At 39.1% G+C, this 25,619-nt stretch overlaps 1 protein-coding gene across 3 annotated transcripts in view; it reads right to left on the bottom strand.

The window, feature by feature from the left end:
- Window positions 1-23,974, bottom strand: part of Enox1 (ecto-NOX disulfide-thiol exchanger 1) — a 443,331-nt gene extending 419,357 nt beyond the window's left edge. For 2 of the 3 annotated variants that reach the window (XM_048800956.1, XM_048800959.1), the window contains exon 1: window positions 23,827-23,974. The gene's annotated coding sequence lies outside the window, so the exon portion shown is untranslated. Of the gene's footprint in view, window positions 1-6,691; window positions 6,758-23,826 lie in introns of all 3 variants that reach the window. The other variant, XM_048800957.1, reaches the window with a different exon arrangement.
- Between the last annotated feature and the right edge of the window lie 1,645 nt (window positions 23,975-25,619).

Raw genomic sequence — 25,619 nt, 5'->3', positions numbered from 1 at the left:
TGCAGCAAAAGGCTATTACTAAATACTTTTTGTTACCAGAGGGTGCGTGAAGCAGAGAGGCAGCTGCCGAGTGTGCAAGCTGGTCACAGCGCAGCAAGGATTTTCCAAGAGGCGGCGGCGACTGGCCCTTCCCCGCCTCCTGGCCGGGGAGCTGGCTCTTCCACTGCCGCGAGCCCAAATCTAGACCTGACCTGGAGGCACAGTCTCGCAGGCTCTTGCTCCCTGTGCCCAGTAGCAGTTTGAGTCCGGGACACTCCCCAGGGCCATCTGGGGCTGCCCAGGCACTACAGCCAGCAGAAGACGCTACTGGTGTCCCTGATGTTTGGTCATTTTCAATGCCAATAACTAAGCTACAATGGTTCTCCCACACCTGGAAGCTGATGAGTAATGAGCACTATTAATGCTTATTTCAAATGCAAAAAAACCTTGAGATAATGTACTAAATTGTTCAGAAGGTTGTTTTCTTAGTAGAATGCTACAGGATTTTCTTTAGCCATCCGGAGTTCCTGCCTTCGTCCCAGTGCCAGTAAAGACCAAGGTGGAAGAATTTCCAGTGTTGCTGAAAACCGGAGGAAACTTCAGCTGAGAAACGGACGAAACTTGGATCAAGCTAGCTGCCTGCAGAACTTATCTGGACTGTGATTTAAGCTAGCTGCCTGCAGAATTTACCTGGACTGTGAGTTAATCTATTGAGGCACTGCTTTACCTGGACTGAGAAAACAAACTGTAATCTATAACAAATTGTAACTCGGTATCTTTGCTAACAGTGTCATTGCTGGTATAATTTTTCCAAGGGCTTCTTGCATGGAGCCATCAAGTGGCTTGGTATTGTGGCATTTTGTATCCTCCCTTTCTGTTTGTAGCAGGTTATTTATGGTGTTTCTGTAAAAACCACTATGGTCATTATTTAAATTAAACAAAAGGGGGAAATGTTAGAGTCTGTAAACAAGTCAAAATAACACCTGGCATTTTGCCAGGGGAATGTTAAAGTTCGTAAACAAGTCTGGATGGTGCCTGGCAAAATGTCAGAGGGAGCGGTTTGAGAAGTAACAAAACCGAGCCATTAGGTGTAGAGATTCCTGATTGGTTGACTGATGTATCTAGTTTATGCTAATTAGATAAGCTGTGTGGAATGTATAAATACTGCTCCTGTCCTGCAATAAACGGCTCCTACTCCTGCTGTATCAACGTACACAAGTTATTCGTCACCCCCCGGTTATTTTGCTGCAGCCGGACTGCGGCACAAGGTCACACAAAGTTGGCCTGGCCTGGCTGGCAGTAGAATTGTGAGAGAACTCACTTCAGAGAGAATCAATGAAATTGAGCAACCCACATTTACAGTACTGTAGATATGGGCAATCAGGTAAAAAGAACAGGATGAATTAGTACTAACAAAAGGATGTACACTGATGTCATTTTAAAACTAAATCCCTGATATCCTTTGGTCTTCAGTGGGAAGACCAAATAGAATACAAGAAATACTGAGTATATATGTTGAGCTAGGCATAAAGTCTTGTCTCACCATTTGTTTCATTATAAGTCAAATGCTAAAAATTCCAGTTAATTAATTTCACAGACTGATTGACGCTCTTCCTTAAGAACAACAGATTGATTTCTTTATAGACAGCAATACTAATTCTTCCATCATGTTCTTCTCTTTCAGTGCACACAGTCCAATCGACTTAGAGTCAACTCAATACAAAAGCAGAAGGAAAGCATTAAGAGAACAAGGTCCATTAGGCCCAATATTGCCTCAATTACTTTAATTCCATTATTCCTGCTCATATTACTTCTTTAATCAATATCTCTTTCCAGTTACTCATGTTTACCCTTTTCAAAACCACAAGTAATAGGATTATGGTCTTTTGAGTTCAGTGGCAACAGAGTTTCATAAATATATTTCTGAATTCATGATTGTCTCCAGATCTATAACTGAGAAGTCTGAAATTGAATCACATTTTCCAGAGATCATTTTGTATAATGATGCAGAGCATCTTAATGCAATATAGGTGCTTTTACCTACTGGGTCATTTATCATCACTGTCAAAGTCAATCACATGTGGCTCAATGGCTTTCTAACCGTCTTCTTCCCATACCTAAGCCTGAGGATACTTACAGATTTTCAATTAAAATGGACCTATTTTTTGTACTTATGTCTGTCTTTTGTTTAATAAAATCTTTCTACTTTCACTGACAATTTTTCTACCCCACAAGTTTCATCTGTATGTTACATTATCCACTGCCTCTTCCATATGACAATTAATCAATCCCTCAGTTCCACCTCTATAATAGCATTACGAATTGCAGGAACCCTGTTTCCCAGCATTCTTTTAACAAATGCCAATGCAGTATCAATTACACATGAGAAGCTGCACTTTCAGCATAGACAGGCTACAAAAAGACATGCAGCTCTTCCCTTCAATGTGTGCGTCTCTGAGAGTGTTATAAAAATAACATGATATAAAGAAGTATGTGAAAATAGTGAGTCCATTGAAAGTTCTCCGGGAATTCAGAAGGAGCACAGAAGTTTTCATAAAAAATATGAATTTCAGGAGGGTCTTGAAGAACCAAAGCATTTTGAAAATGGAAATAGAAAAGTAGCAAATTGTGAGAAGCAAAACAAACTAATCTAGGAGCATAAATTATTTAATGGCATAAATAAAAGGTGAAAAAGGCCCGATTTTCCTTTGGAAGTAGTGAGACCAGGGTAAGGGTCATAAAGGAAGAGTCTGGCAGAAGATATGCACTTCTTTAACTCAGCCTTCTTGCAGGATGAACTAAAAACAATTGTTGTTTGCAGGCCTGAGACGGGAAGGCTTGGTAATGTACAAAAGGACCTTCAAAACCTGATTTCCATATTCCGAAAGAGCCTTACCTATCCCTACCTCCCTCTTCCACTGTATGATCCAGCAATATCCTGAACAACAAAAACACACCCTCCTCCCTCAGACCTCCCTGCCAATCCACCCCATTTCCCATTTGGAATGATCTCTCTCTACCTTGCTGATCCACCTAGCAATCTCTTTCCTGCTTTTTCCAATCTCCACTGGAATTAAGTCTTCACTTATAAAGCATTTCCTAACTCCCTCAAGCCAATTCAGTTGCTCTGCTTTTTATATGGAAGTTATATACGGTATATGGATAGCTCCATCACAACGATGATGTCTGCATGACTATCTCCTATCTAAATTACAATACACTTGACATCTTCCTCAGAGCAATTTTTGGCACAGGACAGAAGGGCAATATGTGGGTAAATGAATAAATAAACAAATGACTGAATGAACTAATAAACTAAAAGAAAAGGTGCAAAGTCTGGAGAAAGGATAGTCACAGATATAAAGGAAAAGGAAAGTAGATACATGAAACTAAATGTAGAAGCAGCAAAATATGGGGGAGAATGCCAGGCTTCTGAGCTCCCTAGCAGGAACCCACTGCTCCTCTTCATCATTTTATATTATCAGCTCAGGATCACTCAACATAAATTCATGCATTTTAAATGAAACCAAGAAGGAATCATCAGAGAGACACAGAGGAAGAACCCAGAGAAAGCAAACACTAAGATTTATATTTTAACTTATTCACTGTAAAAAATTTCCTAAGGAAATTTGATAGGATCCTGATTCAAAGTAGAATTTGTTGAATTTAAATACTTTCCATAATGTCACAAAATCACTTAAAGAGATTTTTAAAACCTACCACATTAATTCTTAACTAGATGGGTATAAAAATGATTTCCCACTTTTTGAAATCAGAGTTTGACAATCCATTATGATCAGTTCCATGAAAGTCTTAGAGCTGACTTCTCAGAAATCTAAGATTAACAAAGCTGAAGAAATGTAAAATGGTAGTAGAAAAAAAGACTGGGCATCAACAGTAAGCTAAGCTTTCAGTGATCAGGGTTCTTAAAGTGTAATTCCTGGGTAATTTCCTTTTTAATAACAGGAAAGTACTAGGTACACACAAAATAAATTAGTTATTAAAGTATGATTTATCACTTATTTATCACTGAGTCGTGCACACTGTGGAGTACTTTGCTAGCTATTTCAATTAGCAGGAGCTCACGGGGCTCCACCTACAGACAACGAAGAACAATCCCACCATCACTCTGACTTGATCACTGTGTGACCAAAACAATTTTATTATTTTAATTTTAATGAAGCCCTGCAGACATCCTCACAAACCAACCAAGGAGAATGCACATGGAAAGTTATAGAAGGCCTCTAATCGACAGTAGTAAGCCCTTGAAGAAAATGGAAAAGAAAATTAAACAGTGAAGGCACCAAGATGAAGTTATACATCCTTACACGGTGTTTGGTGGAACCGCGCCTACATGCATCATACACGCCATAAACACTTGCTGCTTGATTTACCAATTTTCTTGGGACTAATGTGGTTGTAGAAAATGCTGAAATGAATCTTTATTTTCATTTTCATATTTTACTGCCTGTCATCATCTAATAAATCCAATGTTGTCAGAGCCAATGTTATCCCTTGGCCGTGGGACAGCCTAAAGCCCCACACCAGGAGCACAGATGCCCCTGTGGGTCTGGGGCAGCCTATAAGTAAATGTTTCCAACCTGCCTGCAGCACAGGCTTGAAGAAGGCCAATACCTAGACCGTGGCCTGTCAACTCACAACTCTACACAGCACTAGTCCAGGGGCTTAGAAGAATTCAGAGCTCCTAAACTGACCACTTATTCCCAGGAGGAAATCTGCCCCTGGCTTTTGCCTCTTTTTATCAGGACCCTTCCTCTTCCTTTTGTGGAAGTAACCACAGACAGGGACAGAATGTACTAACCCAACTGGACACAAAGTTTTCCCCAATAAACATCCCTAAAGAATAGATCATTTAAGTACTTCCTTGAGATCAGTATCTTAATATTTCATCAACACCCAAATCTGAACACTCAGTAGATAACTTCTAATAATTTTGAGCTGAAGAAGCATAGAAACAGGAGAAGATGCTCCAAGGGCATATCTGTTACAGGACAGCCCTTACAGACTGAAGGTAGGGAATAGAACATTAAATTTAATAAGTGCAAAGTGATGCAGCTGGAAAGGAAGAATAGACCCACTCAGTGTGATTTAAATGGCCCTGAATTAGCTGGAAATATATCTTGATGTACTGATAAAGGACTCATGTAAATTGGCAGTTCAGCCTGTGATGCCAGCAGAGAAGGCAGGACTGCTCCTACAGAGGGCTTGGGGAGGTTTGTTGTTGTAGTTTTTTGTGTGGTTGGTTTTTGTTTTCTTAAGCCCACTTTCTATTACTAATAAAGGAAAAGTCTTATCCCTATTATAATGTTGCTTAATTTGGACATTCCTAAAACTAAGAGTTCACTGAGGAGAGTTAGAGTCAGCATGCTGCCTACCCACTCTGGTAACTGTACTTTGCTTGTTCAAACTAGTGACCATGGCTGTTGTGTTCTTAGTCATTCAACACACATTCAACAAATAATAAGCAGCACGCACTATGCTAGATTTTAAGGGTGTACCAAGAGTAAATACATTCCCTTCCCTTAGACAGTATTCCAGTTGAGCTGTGTGCCTCAAAAGATGCTGAAGTCCTAACCTTCAATACATGTGAATGTAATTTTATTTGGAAATAGGACAATGATAAAGATGATGGAGTTAAGATAGGTCATTACAGTAGGCCTTGACCCAACATGAATGGGTACTCTTATAAAGAGGGAAAATTTGGACATAGAGATAGACACATAGAGAGGGAAGGCAATGTAAAAACATATGCCATCTATAAGCCAAGGAATTCCAGAGGCAACCAGAAGGTGGCCTGGAACAGCATCCTCCTCACAAACCCTGAGAAGCAAACCCACCAACACCCTGATTTTGGACTTCAGCCTCCAGAACTGTGAGACAACACATTTCTATTACTTAAGCCAATCAGTCTGTAGTACTTTGTTAAGGTAGTTTTAAGAAACTAATATTTACTGGCTCAGAAAATAAATAAAACCAATAACAAAATTGGCAAGGGCAAGAGAACTCCCAGTGTAGGTCTATCTACACTATTTTGGCTCAATTAATGGAGCCAGATTCGGACCCTAGACCACTGATCAACACCATCTACAATAGTTCTATAAAGGTGATCAGAGAAAAAAAAGATGGTTTCTTTCCTAAGGAGCAGACTGACTCAATGGAGACAGTTTAATCCTCTAAAAACATGATTAGAAAGCCCTAAAAGTTAATGGAAATTAATCATGGTGACCTATTTGGGCAAATCAAAGTTGTAAGACAGGCATTTATTTTAAAAGAATATGCAAAGGAAATTTAGAAGGATGACTTCAGATAAGGAGACAGAGATAACACTTTAATTAGAAGCCTTCAATATTCACATATTTACATAAATTTGAAAAAAAAGATTTCTGATAAGGGAATAAGATGAACAATAGTAACTGTTCTACATTAACTCTGTAGAAGTTGCCAACAGATCTCCTGTGACTGGTTGTGTTTCTTTACTGGTTGCTTGCAGAGGCCCTGTTGTAGGTACTTTGTAGATGCTCCCTAAATGCATGTTAGTTCATGATGTTTGACCATGGGCTCTCTGAAGCACAGGCATAACTTGAGTAAGGGAATTATGTCAGTAGTATAATTAAGCCAAATCAGTTTTCATACAGTGACAACCTGCCATTAGTCCTGCTTGTCATTTGTGCCACGCACACAATCCCTTTACCTGAGCATGGTGAACAATCTCTTCTCCATATGTTATAAATATGATAGCATGCTGGCTGCAAAGGACCTGTAAAACAAAGGCCATCTTGTTAGAAGAAACTTCAAACATCAATTTCAAAGAGCTGATTGAACATATGTAAGCAGATGCAAGGTTCACTTGCAGAATTTGAGCTGAACATTGCCCTTTCCATTTCTAGCCATTCCAACTGAATGCCCTTGCAGAAGGTCTCTGCATGGTGCTAACCTGGTAACAATCAATAAATATGAAGGTCTCATCATAAACACAGCCTTTGAACAGTCAGTCTTCCATAGAATATTTTTGCATTAAAAGTAATCCTTGTTGCTAAGGTAGTTACACTGGAGCTAGTGCTGGGTAGCCTTCCCATCTAAGAAAGCCTAAGGAAATAAATCTGTAAGTTAATCAGGGCAGTATAATTCACAGTGTCATTCAAGTCATTCAAAAGCAATTTGGGGGCTTACCAAGATCAGATATACTATTTTTAAGTGTGGGAAATTCTTGCAAATTTCCAAACTGAAATGAGTTAGCTATTTATATTTTTGTTCAGAAAAATCTTTTGTTCTGGAAACTATAAAACACACCTGGATATTTTCAAATTAGAATACATCCCAATTTAATTTTCTGGGAACTATTTCAAAGCCTTGTTTCTCAGAGCATGGTCGATGGACAGTATCATCTCTAAGGAGACCTATGCACCAAAATCTGCATTTTAACAAGATTCTTTAGATGGTTTCTAGTGCAGTAAAGTCTGAGAAGCCTGGTTTGAAAGTGCATCAAGCCTGTGGTTGCCAGGATCACAAGTAACAGATTGCTCCAAACTTCAAGACTATCCTCTTGTATTCAGAAGCTATTAGCATCACAATCCTTTCATTATAGCTGTGTGAATCTGGGATAAATATCTACTAAAGTCTCTGGAAGCCCCTTACTACTGGACAACTCCCTTTTCCTTTCCATAACATGTAGACCAATTGTAAATGAATATCTGAAAGTATAGCCAATTCTAGAAGAATTTATTTTATAGTCAAAAGACCAGCATTATGGATACTGATGACAGATATCATTCATTCCACAAATAGAATCTCAATAATAACAAATACTGTGCAAAGACCCCAAAGTAGACAAACACAAATTGTGACATGGCTAGTAGCTCTAACAAGAAGGGGCTGCACAGGAAACCAGGAATAAGGATGGGCACTGGTGTCCACTTAGAAAGCACCTGACCCAGACCTGGCATACAGGGAAGGCTTTCTGAGCTCAGTCTTAAAAAAGGATAAGGAAAGATAAGATCTTTCAAGAAGCAGTCCACTTACAGGTACAGTGAGTGTGGCACTGGGTTAGTTAGGGCAAATAAGCAATCCAGCAAAAAAAGAGTCAACTACCTTGCTTCAAAAAAAAAAAAAAATAGCAGGTTGTGATTTTACAGAATTTTTTTTTTTCAGCTGCTCTGGATATTTGTATGCATGAGCTTACGTAGCAACCCTTAAGAAAGGTTTTTTTTTTTTTTTCTTCTTCCACTTTCCTTTTAACTTGCCTACCTGTAGACAGGGAGGAATGGAAAATATCAAACATAAGAAGCACTGCCTGGGAAGTCAGCTGCACACGCCAAGGGGGCAGGGATAACAGAACTGTGCCTCCACACTGGCTATGTGATCACGCAGAGTGTCAATGAGCAATACAGGGACCATAAAGAGAATTGCATTAAAGTTAATACAAAAGTCAGGAAAATGTCTTCGGCAAGGGACACTGGCTATTTGGCAGATGCACTGCTGGGAGCAACTGAACGCTCTCAGTGTGACCAAACTGGGGGCGCCCCTTTCTGTGGCTCTCTCTTTTTCTTGCATTTAAATAGTTTTTATCCTGTCTCCTTCCCCCTCACTTATCCTTGTGATTTCTTTGACTCATTTTCCTTCTCCCTTATGGCCTCCAGTGCCCTCTGTTCTCCAACCAGCGCTCTCCTTCCCTCCTTTGTCGTACTCTACCCTTGTGTGCAGGAGACAGGGAGAGGAGGAAGGACCACCAAACATCTTCCTGCCCTTCCATCTTTACCCTTTTCTTCACTACATTTGTATTGCCACATTTGTATTGCCCTCCTTGATGCCCTTCCCTCTCCCAGAGCAGAATCTCTGTTATTAGCATAGAGTCAGTGCTCCCAAGCACAGAGTTTGGAAACCACAGAATATTGCTGGACTCCTCTACAGCTCCGGTGTAATACTGGAGTTCTCAGATTCTTCTACCTATGTCAGGTCATTTAGCAGAATGCTTTCAAAAAATGCAGTAACTTGCCTGTTTGGACACCAATACCATGGTGTTTTTGTTATTATAGCTCTGTAGTATAGTTGAAGACCAATGGAATAGAATAGAAGATACAGAGACAACCCCACATAAATACAATCATCTCATACCAGACAAAGGCACCACAGATATACATTGGAGAAAAGATAGCATCTTCAACAAATGATGCTGGTAAAACTGGAAAATCCATATGTTGCAGAATAAAACTAAACCCCTATTTCTCACCCTGCACAAAACTCAACTCACAGTGGATCAAAGACATAAAAATTAGATCAGAAATCTTGAAACTGCTAAAAGAAAATAAAGGCCTCACATTCCAACATTTCAGCTCAGGAATGAACATCCTTAGCAAAACTCCTAAAGCACAAGAAGTAAAATTTAAAAATCAATAAACAAAATGGCATCAAATTTAAAAGCTTCTTCACAGCAAAGGAAACAATCAAGAGCATGAAGAGAGAGTCTATAGAATGGGAGAAAATCATTGGTTGCTCCTTAGGAGAGAAACCACACCTCAGATAAGGCATTAATTTCCAGGATATACAAAAAACTCAAAAAGCTTAACACAAAATAAATAAATAAATGGGCAAAGAAATTAAGCAGACACTTCTCAAAAGAAATATAATATGAACAGTCAACAAGTATAAGAAAAAATGTTCAACATCCCTAGCAATTAGAGAAATGCAAATTAAAACTACACTGAAATTTCATCTTATTCCAGTCAGAATGGATATTACCAAGAATAGAAGTAAAAAGTAATTATCTTGCCGAAGATATGGGGAAAAAGGTTCACTCATACATTGTTGGTGGGTCTACAAACGGTGCAACTACTCTAAAAAGCGGTATGGAGATTTCTCAAAAAACGAGGAATGGAACCACTACTTGACCCAGCTATCCCACCCCTGGGTATATATCCAAAGGATTTAAAATCAGCATACTACAATGATGCAGCCACATCAATGTTGATGGAAGCACAATTCACAATATCTAAGCTATGGAGCCAACCTAGGTGTGCCCTTCAACAGATGAATAGATAAAGAAAATGTGGCATATATACATAATGAAATATCACTCAGACATAAAGAATGACTTTATGACATTTGCCAGTAAATGGATGAATTTGGAAACTATCATGCTAAGAGATATAAGACAGTCCCAAAAAATTCAAAGGTCACATGTTTTCTCTGATATGTGGAAGCTAACTCACAATAAGGTGGGGGTGGGAGGAGGGCTGAAATTCAGTGGAGTAGACAAAGGGGAATGAAGGGAAGGGACAAGGAATGTGATAAGGAAAGATAGTGGAATGAATCTGACATAACTTTCCTATGTACATACATGAGTATACCATAGTGAATCTCACCATACAGAAGATCCACAAAAAATTAATATAAAAAATACTATGGGTAAATGGCAGAAAGATCAATATAGGGAAGAGAGTAGTGGGTGGAGAGAGGGAAGGGAAGTAGAGATACTGGGATCTGAGTTAGAACAAGAAATATTTGATACTTTTATAATTATGTCAAAATGCTTTCTACTGTCATGTATAACTCAAAAGAACCAATTAAAAATAATGCAGTAACCTAACATTTTCTTAGCATTTTTAAAAACATAGAACTCTGGAATATTCAGTTGCCATGCTGAAAAGGAATAAAGATGTAAAATACACTAGGCAAAGAGTTTCATTCTCTCTTTTGTTTTCCCTAAATGCCCCTAAGTGCATTCCCTCTTTCCCTCCAACCTGCCATGAAACCAATCCTTTGTTAGTCTTATTCTTCTTTGTGCAGATCCCCAAACCCTCTCAGAATGGCTGAAACATGCTGCATTACCAGCATAAGCCAGATGAATGATGAAGGCAGGAATTATCAGAGAGCTTCTTGACAAAGACACAATGCAGCACACAAAAGGCCTCATTCAATGCCCCATCAGGAAGCCTTATAAGTTACAGCTTAATAAATATATGAAGATTATTGCAACATATAAAGTATCTGGTACCACTCACTTCCCACATCAAATATGCTTAGGTAGGACTTTACAGAGCAGGCTGTGACCTGGCAACACAGATTCTTCAAATTCCAGAAAAGCAATTTGGTTTTCTTCAGGTATCCCATGCTTTTATATTCAACCTGTGAGCTATCAGTAAAACTTTGTAGGTAAATCTGGTTTGCCACCTTTTTATCACGTCCCCTAGATATAATACATGCTCCCTGGCATACAGCATATGTTCCCCAAATATCTGGTGAATAAATGAGTTACGTAAACAATCAACCAACCAACCAATGTTAAGTCTAACACAACAGAAGTCCTAACTGGAGGAAAATATTATCACACACTGAGGGACTTTGAAAACTTCCCCTAGGTTTCTGACACTGTCGTCTAATCATAAGGTCAACATAGAATCTCAGAGGTAACTTGTCTCCAAGCACTAGAATGTGAAGAGGGGATGCTTTGGCCAGGGATACTACACAGTCAGATGTGATAACTAACATTATAACAGCAAATGGGGAAATAGAAAAAAAAAAATCAGTAAAGCGGACAAGAGTTCTCAAAAAAAACCACAATGCCCTAGACAAATTAGTCAATCTTTCTGTTTGTTCCCAAGGTTGCTTGTACCTACCCCATTATCACGGAATGTCTTGTCCTACAATTATGCTCTTTCAGAGGCTTCTGAGTCATACTGGGAAGTAAAGACCTCATCCTGAAACACCGAGATTTCCTGGGCAAGCAAGAAAAAGCCTCCAGAATGGACTCACTCCATGGTCCAGGAACAGGGTTGGAATTCTACCTTGGATAAAGGAAAGAGGAGCCGTGACCAGTTAAGCTGTGTCCGAAAAACAACCAAGGAAGCCCCACCTCTATGGATCCACCTCTAAATTCAGGGACCAGGTCAACAGTTTCTCAAAACAGGGATTGCAAGTCACCCCATGGAGCCAGACTAGAAATTTGTTATTTATTGCTTTGATTCTCTTAATAATTTTTTTAAGAATCTATTTCATTATGTGTCGCCAACAGTGTTCCAGAAATTGGAATTCACTGAAGTTCAAAACTATCAGAGTTTTGTGTTTTATTTTTTCACATTAACACCATTAATATCACAGGACTGGGATGATCGCCTCTCTAGAAAACAACTCCTTAGAAACCTTTAGAGCATCCTGGGTTAACCTGCAACATCACCACCGCTAACACTGTAGCCAGTTTAATAAATTCCCTGAACTCACCTGAAGAGGAGTCAACCCGTGAAGAAAAAACTTTGACAGCCCTAGCACATTTTATGTTTCAACCTACATCTGACTTAGGCTCAAATATCTAAAACCCAGTAGTGGGAAAAGAAAAATCAATGTAACTATTAATGGGCTTTAAGACTTGCTAGCCCAAAATATGGCACCCTGGCATTTGACAAAACAGGAGAGGCAAAAAGGTCTTTCCCGTGTCCTCTTACCCTTCTCCCACAAAGCAATTCACGAAATTTGTGAGAAATTTTCTTACTTCTCCTGAAGCAGATCTTTAGATTCTCCTGTGAGAGATACCCTCCCTACATGCAAAAGGAAGGAACCAAAGACAAGTGATGCCAAGAAGAATCTGAACACATTGGCCTTGGTAGATGTCGTGCTCCACCCTCATCCTCCCATTATTACTATCAGATCAAACCCACCTTGTCAACAGTTTAATAGGTTCTTCAGGTCTTCATTTCCTTGCAAAGCCTCCCTTCCCATGTAAAGCTCAAGCAAATTTCTATGTTCTCTCTTGCTGTCTTTTGTTAGAGTGGCCTCAGCCACCAACCTAGGAGGTATAAGAAAACCACATTTTTCCTCCCCTGCACTACTTTTAAGCAATCCCTAGATATTACTTCTACTATTATGTCTGTATATAAAAAGACCTAGACATTTTCTAACAATCAACATACAGGGTTTTCTACTAAGAAGGAATTAGAGAAAAGGTGGTATGTTTTAATCTTTTTTTCCTTAAATTTCATTTTCAGCTTTACAGCAACAAGGTTTCCATAAAAATAGCAGCTTCATAATTTTGGTGTTATCCAAACATCATTATAAGTCATTTCCAGAAAGAAAAAAAACAGTTGCATTTGCCGTCTGCATTCACTACCTAAAGTTCTACAGCTGTTTTTGTGCTGCAGTATCAAGGGCTGGCAAGGAGTGGGGGGACATCTGTTATCTCCTAAAGCCAGCTCTCTGAGTGCCCTTTCCCTCTGCCATTCATTTTCAATAGCTTTTCTAGATTGATTCTCCATTCAGTTTCACCGGCACTTTAGCTTCTTTAGAGTTCTTCTGTCCTCATCTCATAAACTGTGTTTTTATGAAGGACAGAAAATAAGAAAACACTTCCTTCCACAGTGTGTGTGTGTGTGTGCATGTGTGCAAATGATTTCCAAATGGGAACTCAAGATCAAATAGTCAAATACCTCTTGCAAAAGAATGAGAACAGATTGATGGAGTGGAGCTCACCACCACTTCTACTGCTTAACAGAAAGAGAGAGCCCAGGGATCCACTGCATCCCTAGATCCAGCCAAGCCCTCTTAAACAAAGCTCCTCCTGACACAAGGACTAGGTGGAAGCCTCCAGAGACATCCCTTGTATTTTCATAGTTTACAAGGATAAAGCAATTACAGCTTCAGTCATTCATGAATAAAGCCTCTTTAACATTTTAATGAGAACATTAACTCAGCTTCACTTGGTTTGGACTTCCTAGAAAGACTGTTAGCCTTAGAGAAAGTTTCTTTTAAAACCAATAATGAAATTGCAGGCCTCCCTCTGCCCCACAGGGCATGACTGGGCCACAAGCACTGGTTGAATCATCTCCCTCCTGAACTAGCCCTTAATTTTTTGATAAGACTACAGTTTGGTCAGTGAACAAAGACATCTGGGTGATGTTTGTATGCTTGTGTGTACTCACTCATTTTATATCAGCCTTGTCTCCTAATTCCCCTTTTATGTTATACACAGCTTTGAGTACAATGTATGACTTAATAAATGTTAAATCGCACTTTTCTGTTATTTTCCCTTAATCATTTTCTACAGCCTCTGTTCTCTCTCACAATGTGACTGATTTCACCAAGGCTACCACCCTGCCATTCGCCTGGAGGCCCATTAAATTCAGCAGGCAACCAACAGAGCTTCAGAAGCCAAAGGTGAACAAGAAATAATTCCCAGACTCAGTGACTTAACATGAATTTCTGACTCATCCTCTGAACAAAATCCAGAGCACAGTGAATGAAAGAGTTTGTCACCTTGAAAACCATGTAGGAGAGAAGAGTAAAGCTGAAGGAAATTAATATTCAAGCCATGTGTGCATTCACCTCTTCAAATATTTGCTGAGCCTACTATGCAGCAGATACTGTTCTAGGTACTGGGAAGAACAGCCCAGAAAAATTCAGACCAGACCCCTACTCCCTCTGAACTTAGATTCCAGTGGGTGAGAGAGGTGATGAACAGGAAAAATAAATAAATAGAGGGCAACAAGTGCTATAAAGAAAATACAACAGCTGTGATAAGAGAAACTTGTTAAATTGGATGGAAATTTAAAGCCAAGCCAAGCAAAAAACTATAGCAGAATCCTTAAGGTCATGAAAAGACACAGAGGAAGCGTGAATGCATATTACTAAGCAAGAGAAGCCAGTCACAAAGGCTCCATATGCTAAGATTCTACCTACATGGCATTCAGGAAAAGTCAAAACTATAGAGACAGTGAAAGAATCAGGGGTTTCCAGGGGTTTGGGGGAAGGGAGGGATGAACAGGTAGACTGAAGAGGCTTTTTAGGTCACAGCTACTCTACATGACACTACAGTGTTGGGTACATGACATTATGCATTTGTCCAAACCCACAGACTAGAAAACAACAAGAGTGAATCTACAAATGAGCTATGGATGTTGAGCAATAATGATGCACATCAATGTATGTTCCTCAGTTCTAAGAATGCACCACTCTGATAGGAATGCTAATTGCAGGGGAGGCTTATACAACATTGGGGGGACCTGGGTAATATTTGGAAAACCTATGTACTTCCCATTAAATTTTGCTGCAAACCTAAAATTCCTCTTAAAAAAAAAACAAAGCCTATTTTTTTAAATGTTTAAGGTATGAAAAAAAGTGCTGAGTCCAGCTCTGCTAGAATCTAACGAATGGCAGCACACAAGCTGGCATGAAGGTACACCAGGTAGGTGGTGGACAGAAGTGTGACTTTCAGTTTAAAAGCTCCAAGAAGGCATTGAAACATTTTAAACAGGGTTAGTCTTAATGTTTTCACATTTTTTAAAGTTCACTCTGGCTACTGGGTAGAAAAGAGATTATAGAGAGGCAAACCACAGAGGCTGCTGATGGTGGTGGTCTCGGTCTAAGGAGACTGCATTAGAAGAAAAGTGGAAGAATTTGAAAGATGTTTTTAAAGAACAGCTGACAGAATTGGTGATGGATAAATTGAATGTGAGGGATAAGGAGAAAAGAGGAATCAAAGGCATTTCTGAATGGGAAGAGAAACCATGCACTGATAGGAAAATGATCCTTCTTAAAGACAAGCTATGAAGACCAAAGAGGTGGCATGTGCCGTATTGTAGACCTAGAGATGAGGGAAGTGATAGGCATATTCAAGTCCACCAAAAGAACTCAAATTCAGCTTGTTTAATTTCTACCTCAATGGAAATGGCAAACACATCTTTACATACACATGCACATGTAAACACATTATTTCAAATACCATTTTTGCAATTCAGAGAAAAGTTTAAATCATTGCAACAATCTTTCAAGGAACAGAGAGAAAGGATTGTTGCTCTTATTGATGTCCTGATTACTATGCAACAAACATGAGGGCAAATGAGGTGACCAGTCTCACTGACACAGCAAGTCATCATACAACCAGAGCAAGAAGAGCAATCACACCATCCTCACAGCCTCTGTGCACCTCCCAGAGCAACTCCCAGGACACCTGCAGGCACTGCTTGGATCTGAGAACATACATTCCTGAGGAGGTAATGTTTTTGAGGTGCTGCTCTTACCTTTCCTTTGCCTGATCCCATCACAGATGCTAGTTAAATAATCCACAAAATGGATTATGTAAAACAAAAAACAAAAATCAATGGCACTAAAGCAAACCTTACAGAGAGCAAATCAAATATTAAAGTGCAATGTGACAAACATTTTTAAGCATACATTTTAATTATGAACAACATCGCACAAGCACATCAGAAACCCTCCCCAGGGCCACAGAGGCAGGATCCCTTATAATGGGAAGGGCTCACTAACCTAAGAGTATTGTTGTATGTGGCCGCCTCTGGAATTCCTCATCAATTATTTTCTCAAAGAATATCAAAAGCACTGAACAAATTTTAGGAAAAGAAAAAACAAAACCTCTAGAACCAAAGAATCACAGCCCTGGTCTTTGTAACATTATTTAAAGAAGTAAAATTTAATTAAATGGGATTACCTCTAAATAACAAGACAAGCGTCAAGGGCAGGCCTCAAGATCCTGGACACATTGTCTAGTCTGCACACCACCTGTCCACCTTTTAAAAACAGGCTTCCAGTTCTCACCTGCCAGGCACTTCCTCAGGCATCTTGCACCCTACCTCGCCACAGTTTGCATACTGAAAGAGAAACCATGAGGGGGTGTCCACCTCTGTGTTTGGCCCTGTGAGTCATACATTTTTGTTCCTACTAAATGTGGGTTGTTTGTTTTCTTGTTGATCTGCAGACTTCCTCTCTGCTGTTTTTCTCTAATATTTTCCCAAAGGCCCCCTTCCACTGTAAGCACAGTTCCACTAATGGGCAACTGGTGATTTCATAGGATGACAGCTATGGGTTCCCTCAGGAAATGAACTGAGAACATCCAAAGAAGGTCCAGGGGAAAGGAGTTTGAAATGCCTCATGAGCTGCACCCTAGCCTCTAGGCTAAAGATTTAAAATATTACCTTCAGGACTAAGCACCTGGGGGTCATGTGTATTAAAACAGAGTAATTTTCATCCACTATTCACGATCCTGCTTTAAAAAGGCATTTTAAGGGATATGCTCCAAACACACACAAGAACAGAGTTGATAAACACGTGGGTCACCCTCTGAAACTGCCCACAGGGCATCACACCCGGCCCTTCATCCAGGCCCTGTCTCCCTGTGTATTCTGCTCTTTTTACTGCCTGAATCCTTTGCATTCTTAACTCTCTTTTCCCTTATCATTAAAATGTTCTTCCCTTTTTGGTAGTGTGGTGATTGTAGTTTGCAAAGGGAGTACAGGAGACAAAGATGGCAAGAGGAAAAGCAAACTGGGCCTGACTCAGAGGAGACTTGACCCAGAGAGGATGAGGACCGGCTGAGGCAGGAGGCTGGAGAGCAGACAAGCACGGGTGGGAGTAGCCCAAAGGAAGCAGACAGTCAGAAACCAGGGAGGACCCAAGGAGGGGGCCTTCGACACCACTGCAAGACATCTCAGGGTCACTCCAGAAGCTGGAACAGAAGGCTGCAGGATGTCAGTGGCATGACCAGCCACTGGAAGAGGCAAACATTGAGTAGTCAAGAATAAGGCAAGCACTGACACACTTTTCCCTTTATTCTCAAAACAACCTCTCTCTAGAGCCCTATTTCTCTTCTTCCCTTCACAGCTTGAGCCCATGTCAAACGCCCTATTATCCTCACTTGACACCTGACATTATGAGGTACCAATGATCACAGTGAAGATCCTGAAAAAATGTTTATACAATTACACACTGTAACTCCCTCTCCAAAGCATTCTTCAAATCTATCATGTCTTTTAATTCTGAAAACAATGTGACATAAGACTATTAAATAAATCCAGGTCCCAAAGAGACTCCGAATCTTGTGCAATTCCACACAAGTGAGAGAATCTACATTCAGATCCTGATCTTATTCTTTTTAAAAAAAATTTTTTTAGTTGTAGATGGACTCACAATATCTTTATTTATTTTTATGTGGTGCTCAGGATCGAACCCAGTGCCTCACACATGCAAGGCAAGCACTTTACCACTGAGCTACATACAGCCCCAGCCCCAGCCCCTGATCTACTGATGTGAGGTCCTGTGACTTCCAGAATACATCATTAGACTATTTTTTCTCTTATTGTTTATACAGATATCCCTGGCTTACAGCAGTTCAACTTAACAATTTTTTGACTGTACAATGATGTGAAAGTGTTCCTTGTAGAATTTGTACTTGGAATCTTGAATTTTGATCTTGGGCTAGTGATATGTGTTACGATCCTCTCTTGTGATGCTGGGCAGCAGCAGTGAGCCTCAGCTCCTAGTCAGCTACAGAATCACTCCAGTTTAGCCACTGCTCCTTACCCTGTCACCTAGCTATGGTGTTCATTAGGTGAGTGCACTAAATGCATTTTCAACTTAAGATGATTTTCAAATTACCATAGGTATACAGTGACACAACCCTGTCATATTCAAGGATTATCTCTACTACATATTCTACTAATCGAGACATCTCTACTTCAGACTATTTGGTAGACCATTTCCTTGGAAATCTACAAGATGCTACAGTAAACGTTGCACGTACAACATAGCAAGGAGGCTAGAAAGGGAAAGCTACCATATTGTAAAGGGTTGGGGAAGAAAGCTTGCCTTCAGTTCATCATCAGGATCAATATTACCAACATAGCACCAATATGCCATTATTTTTAAAAATCAATTTTCTAACTACAAATGATTTAGTTTATTATTATAGCTAATCACTATTTTTAAAAATTTAAAAGAAATTTTCTCCATTTAAAAGAAATTTTATCCATCTAAAATAACTGTACTGAGACATTAAGCTAAAATATAAGTCATGTGGTTTTATCAAGTACCTTTGTTATGTATCATATTATCCTATCATTCATATTTTCTATTAATTCAGATCTGCCTCTTCTTATAGAGTGTGGCATTAAATTGGTTTTCAAATATTTGTTTGGTAGATGGATTCATAAATAAATGAATCCATGTGTGCATAAATTAACAATAGCAGTCAATGCGAGCATCAAATAACACTTGCATCAGGTAGGATGGGCCAGCCCTGGGCTTAAAAATCCCACAGATTCAGGTCTAGTTGTTTGTCAGTCATACTGCCTCTTGATTCCAAGTTTTCTCCATGAATGAAATGAGGATAATACTGAGTACCACTCAGGCCCAAATGAAGTTACAGACTTGTTATGTTATCAAGATTACATATGTTAATGTAGGTTATTTATCTCCCCTCACTTGCTAGCTCACATTTACCATGACCCCTTACAAAACATCCACCTTAATAAAGGTGTCTCAGTATACAAAACCTTGTTGTAAAAGTAATGGCTAAACATCAGGTTTATTTACAATGACACTCAATTTCCCCCTCTACTAGCATCAAACTTATCTATTTACAGCCTAGAGATAAGTTGTTATGCACACCAGGTGTTCAATAAATTTTGATGACTTTGGAATAAATATCCCAGAGAACTGAAGCTTACTCTTTTAGGCACCAATACTGTTTATATTTGAAAGCTTTCAAAAATATATTATAACATTAACCACTACCCTATAACAATGGTAGGTGGGAAAAAAAAACTTTTTTTTTGCAGTCATCAACATGAAATTAGACTTAGCACTAATTTTTATCTAGATTAAAAAATGATAACACCTAGAATTTTTTTTTTAATCCACTAGATTTGCCCACAGTCAATTACTACTGGAAAGGATCTCAAATTGCTATGCTATGGTCCTTCCTTTAATTTCCTCCTGTGGTCAGTACCTTCATCCCTTGAGAGATGGGAGACATGGGGAATGAACAAGATCAAGTCCCTGTCATCTTCAAAGAATTCACCAAAAACACTTCACAGCCATTCCTCATCTATGGCCTCATGACACACAAACTGGTGTGAGTTGACAAGACAGCCTCTAGTCCAATGAAGACTGCTCTCTCCCTGAAGTCTCATACATAACAGATCCTCAAAAAAAACATTTACAAAGTGAATTAACAGAGTAAACAGTATGCAAATTTTGTAATTACTATTTCCTATTTGTAGGCTTTTGCCTAATCCATGGCTAGGACTTGGGGCTATACTTCATCTGCATCTGCACAGTAAAGCATCTGGGTTAAATTATCCCAAGATCCTTTCCAATAGTAATCTTCTATACCCTGTGTTTGTAAACACATATGTTTCAGATGATAGAGCTGCTGGAAATATGACCACCTGATAGGCGAGGTACTGGTGGCTATAATGAACAAACAATGCATCCTATGCCCTCTAATATGGATATCCCATCAAGAAGGTATTATCTTTATTCCGAAGCAACGAACAGAAAAAGAATTAGCTCTCTTATTTCTTTCTCTCAGTACTAATACCATATATAAGGTAGAAATATTGAACTTAGAGTGTAAACATATTGATCCTTTTTTTCTGTGTCAAATGTTGTTAATAAGTGAAAAACCCTCATATATCTCAAAAGAAGTCAACTGAGTTCAAGCAAATAAAAATCTCAAGGAATTTTTTTCTAATACCTAAATACAGTGTTTTCATTGACCCTTTGTGTTCCTAGCTATTTCTTCAAGTGCCACCTGATTCCTATATTAATTTATTAGCACATCTGTTTAAATAATACTAGTTTCAGTCTTTGCAAAGAAATTCAATCTGATTTCCTTAAACTAGTCTAAATTTATTAAACTGAAACTTCTAAGAATTCATGAGTTTTCCACTGAAAAAAGTGGATACTTTGCCTTTCTCTCTCTTTCCCCCCCCCCCCTTCTTTTAACAGATCTGCCAATAGAACCCTAGGGAATTCTACCACTGGGGCACAACCCCAGCCCTTTTTTTATTTTATTTTGAGACAAGAGTCCCCTTAAGTTGCCTGACTGGCCTCAAACTTGAAGTGGTCTTCCTGCCTCAGCCTCCCAGGTAGCTGAGATTATAGGCATGTGCCACTATGATGGCTGGAAGTAAATACTTTCAAATAACAAGTCAATTATATGTTAACTGCACACCTAGGAAGGCATCATAAGACTGTTCACCAGAGACCAGAGTCAAAGGAAACCATGGACAGTTGTCTCCCATTAGAAGGGAGTTTCTTGTAATTCAATTCTACACAAATTCAAAATATACTTCCCTCAGACACTATACCTATTCTAATACGGATATGAACATGAATAAAATATGTAATACCAGGTATGTAAGAGCAGTGACAATAGAAAATGACTGCCCAGGACTGAATCCCAACTTTACCCTAAAAAAAGATATAAAACTTGGGTAAGTTACTTAGCCTTCCTGATTTGGTATCCTTATCTGAATAATGGTGAGGGTTATAGTGTCAACCTCATAGCATTGTTGTTAGGTTAGCATTATTAGGTAAGTTATTACTCCAAAAGCATTAAAAGTGGTTCCTGGCACACTACGTATTCATGTTAGTAACATCCCAGTTATCTTTATTGTGAATATACAACCCACAGCCTAAAAAAAATCATTGTTTTCTTTTTAATAAACTTGAAACTGTAACAGATCCTAGGCCCTTCAGTAGATGAGTGGATAAAGAAAATGTGGTATATATACACAATGGAATATTACACAGTAATAAAAGAGAATAAAATCATGGCATTTGCAGGTAAATGTATGGAGTTGGAGAATATAATGCTAAGTGAAGTTAGCCAATCCCAAAAAACTAAATGCCAAATGTTTTCTCTGATATAAGGAGGCTGATTCATAGTGGGGTTGGAAGGGGGAGCATGGGAAGATTAGACAAACGCTAGATAAGGCAAAGGGGTGGGAGGGGAAGGGAAGTGGCATGCGGATAGAAAAGAGGGTGGAATGAGATGAGCATCATTACCCTAAGTATATGTATGAAGGCACGAATCGTGTGAACATACTTTCTATACAACCAGAGATATGAAAAATTGTGCTTTATAGGTGTAATATGAACTGTAATACATTCTGCTGTCATATATAACAAATTAAAATTTAAAAGAATGAAATGAAAGGACAAAAACATACTCAAAAATTATTTTTTCAGATTTCATCAATATTCCTGCCTCTTCCTGACAAATCCTTACTATATTCATTGCTCAGAGAGGTAAAGATAGAGGTGAGTGGAAGTGGAGAGAGATGATGTAAACAAACAATCACTTGAAAGAGGAGAGAGAGAGAGAGAGAGAACACTTCTGGATTATATTGAGACACAAGAAAGGCAGGAGAGGAGATAGGGAGGGAACACCTACCCTGCTCCTCTCCCTTCTCTCCCCAGTAAGCCCTTCCTCATGCACTGAGCTTCCACGCTCATCTTCTCCCAACTATTTCTGTGCATCTCCTTCTACTGTTTATACTTTTTTTGTAGAAAATTAGATGTAGAAAGGACCTTAGAAATCACTTAATCCAATTTTCTTTGTTAATGCATGAGAAAAATCAAGAGCCAGTGAGACAAAGACTCGCCCCCAGTTGTACAACTCTATAATGACACACACAAAATTAAAACTGGACTCCCTGAGTCTGTGCTTTCTCCCTTAGGACCACAAAATGAATATATTTACCAAAATGTAGTCTGGCTGGCCCTTATCCCATTTGGCAGATATATAAATTTTTCCCTTGGGAAGAAAATCTTGGAGAAATATTTTTAAATGAATTAGTAAAAATATTACTGTTTTTAATTCAATAAACATGTTTTATTATTAACTTCATTGCCTGCTAAGCCTGAAATTAGGTTTTTCTATGCTTGGGCAGGTCCTGCCTAACCAATAACAGGACAACCAGATTGCAATTAAACAGATATTCCCACTTGGGTCATCACACACACACATACATACACACACACACACACACACACACACACACTCATTCACTCACACTCACACAATATCAAGAGGCACTTAATCAAAACAAAGTTCAAGCCCATTCTTATTGTCATTAGTCTAGCTTATGGTAGGAGGAGGAGGTAGTGAACATTTTAAGATTAGGCTATCCTAATACAGAAACTTGATTTATTTTCCAGAGGATGAACAACTTTCTTGCCAGTGCTTCCTGTGCTATTTTTACCCCAACAGCAAAAGGCAGCTGATGGAATATATTCAACAAGCCTTTGCATCTGGCTTCTGAATGTCTAGAGCATGCTTTGTCCAAACCAGGTACGTGGCATCCTAAATGGGCATCATTCCTTCCTCCCAGGATTCAACTGCATAGTGGAAGACTGAGGCTCGGAAGCTAGAGCCTTTTTAATAATGTATTGAAAACAGTCTGTTTTTCTGTTAACATAACTCAGATCCTTAAGATTAAGAATCCAACTTAAACATTTTGAAAGAGGTAGGAAAGTCCTTCTCTCTCTCCTCTTTCACGTGTTTGCTTCCACTCTCCCCTGTCCTTATTCCTGGCCTCAGGGGAGCATCCTTTCTCTCCTCTCATTCACTTCACCATGCAGGGTTTAGACAGTATGAACTCACTGTGATGAAGGGAAAGGTTTGGGCAGTCTCTTCATAGTTGTTTAGACTACAGAAACTTCTGATTTTGGACCAATAAAAATAATTCCCTTCCATTGTCCAAAGAGGTGTTTACTTTTTGTGAATGAACTTTGCATAAAGCTAGCTTATTAGAGCTACATTTGGTAAATATTATTTATGTGGCTCTGTCCCTGACTACTATTATGTGTTTTGTTTTTCCTTTTCTCTCACAGGAGATGCAGGCTGGCTACCATGGGTGGACGCAGTAGTGGATGCTATTCTCACTCATAGGAAATTCAATAATAGGAAAGGCAGTACCCATTGTTACAAAAAAAAAAAAAAAAAGCAAAAATCAAGTGTTCAAAGCTCAAGAAGAGTTGAGGCAAGATTTGAAAGTTTCTAAGGAAGGAAGGAAAAAAAAAATTGCTGCATCCTCCTACCCTGCATGCCAGCCAGCAGCAGCAGCTCAGTCTCTCCAGATGCCTCTCAGAAAAGAGAAATGCCACAAATGTAACAGGAGTTGAGATCCTGGGGGAGCCAATTAGATTTAAGCCGCTTTCAAAATTCTGTAAAGAAAAAAAAAAAAGCATTAGAAAAAAACTGGCACTTGAAATGACATTTTACATGTTCTGCTTAGGGCCTGTGGAATACTACTCATATAATGGCTAGTTGTCATGCTTATAAAATAAACCTTGGGTTTTTAATAGAATTGAATTACTAGCTAGTAAAACAAACAGCTTCAGAAGGAGAATGTGGCACATCAAATCTAATAGGTACCTCAACCTTTATCTTTGGAACTGTCAGCCAAAACAGGACGAATTAGGTCAAGGTCAATGGCAGATGCTTGCTGAGAAACTCTCCTTCTGTGGCTGGCTGCTGTGCACTCTTCTGAGGTTCTTACAACTATCCAGTAAATCCTTGGTGAAGGGGGCTGCATAGCATGAGGTATTTTCAAGCATCCTACCTCCCCCACTGGCCATGGAGCTCCTCAGTGGCCTCCAGATAAACCTGTGACAGGAGAGGCTAGGGTTGCAGAAGAAGGCATTAGAGTATCTCCACAGTTGCAGAAGCAGGCCCAGGGTTTTAGCTGATGATGGGAAGAAGGAACTGGTGTCCCTGACTCCTGTATCTCTCCAGGCTCACTACACTAATGCAATAGTGATTTCTGAGTTCAGTATATCCTCTCCTAATTAAATGCAAAGCAGTGTATCAAAAACAATAGAACCAAAAGACAGAGATTTAAAAGTAGACTAACTCCAGTTAGGTTTCTGAGATGGTTTCTCTTCCTTCCAGGATGAAGCAGTCACATTTCCTTCTCCAAGGATGATTGGAGGCTCAATCAGACAACCCCCTTAAGTCATCCATTCACTCTTTCACCATCTCTTTAATATAGCATGGAAGTAATTATGTCTAGGAAGCTAACAGAGAGGTCAAATAAACATGGTCTCTTAAAAGCATTCCAAGGCTATATGTTCTACCACGTAGGTGAATATTATGGCTGTATTACCTCAACTTATATTTCCCACTAGAAAGAATGGTTATTTTGCTGCTTCTGGCAAGATTGTTGTCTCAACTACTCAATCATTTATTATTAAGGATGAAAAAGACAAATCATATTCTGCCTCCACAGAGATCACCCCATAAGCTAATGAAGATGCACATCTGTGCAGGAAGTAACCTCACCTGCCCAAACTGGATTATATATGGGGTCCACCTTAAATGTCCACCAACTCCGTGAGGTTGTTCCAACCAGAAGTAATATCACACTCTCTTGAACACCTAGGTCCTTTTCTCTCTTCAGTTTTAGACATTGATATATTTGTCATATTGTCCTCTTAAATTCTTGGGGCAATGTTATTTTAATGCCTGGTAAAAGTAATACATGTCACAATATGTCAAATTCCTTACTCTTGTGTGGTAAACAAAAGTATCTCTGTTATTAAGGAATCCAAGTGATTATGAAGGACTTCCCCTAGCCCTACTTGATGGGACACTATAAATGAAGTAAATAAAAGCATGTTTAAAGTAAAGATGAAGATGAGCGAAAGTCTGAAATCTCGGGATGTTTCCTAGAACTGATATGTAAAATACAGTATATTCTGATGAACTTTTGAGTGGTTATGAAAGGCAATTGGAACTCTTTTTAAAACATCATCATCAATGCCCCCAATAGCACCTCTAATCCACACCAGTGGTTATAATGATTAGGAGATAATAATATCTTTGTTTTTGA

Source organism: Marmota marmota, unplaced genomic scaffold, assembly GCF_001458135.2.
Source record: "Marmota marmota marmota unplaced genomic scaffold, marMar, whole genome shotgun sequence".
Taxonomy (NCBI): domain Eukaryota; kingdom Metazoa; phylum Chordata; class Mammalia; order Rodentia; family Sciuridae; genus Marmota; species Marmota marmota.
The sequence above is the reverse complement of the archived record's forward strand: the minus strand, read 5'-3'. Positions and strand labels throughout refer to the sequence as shown.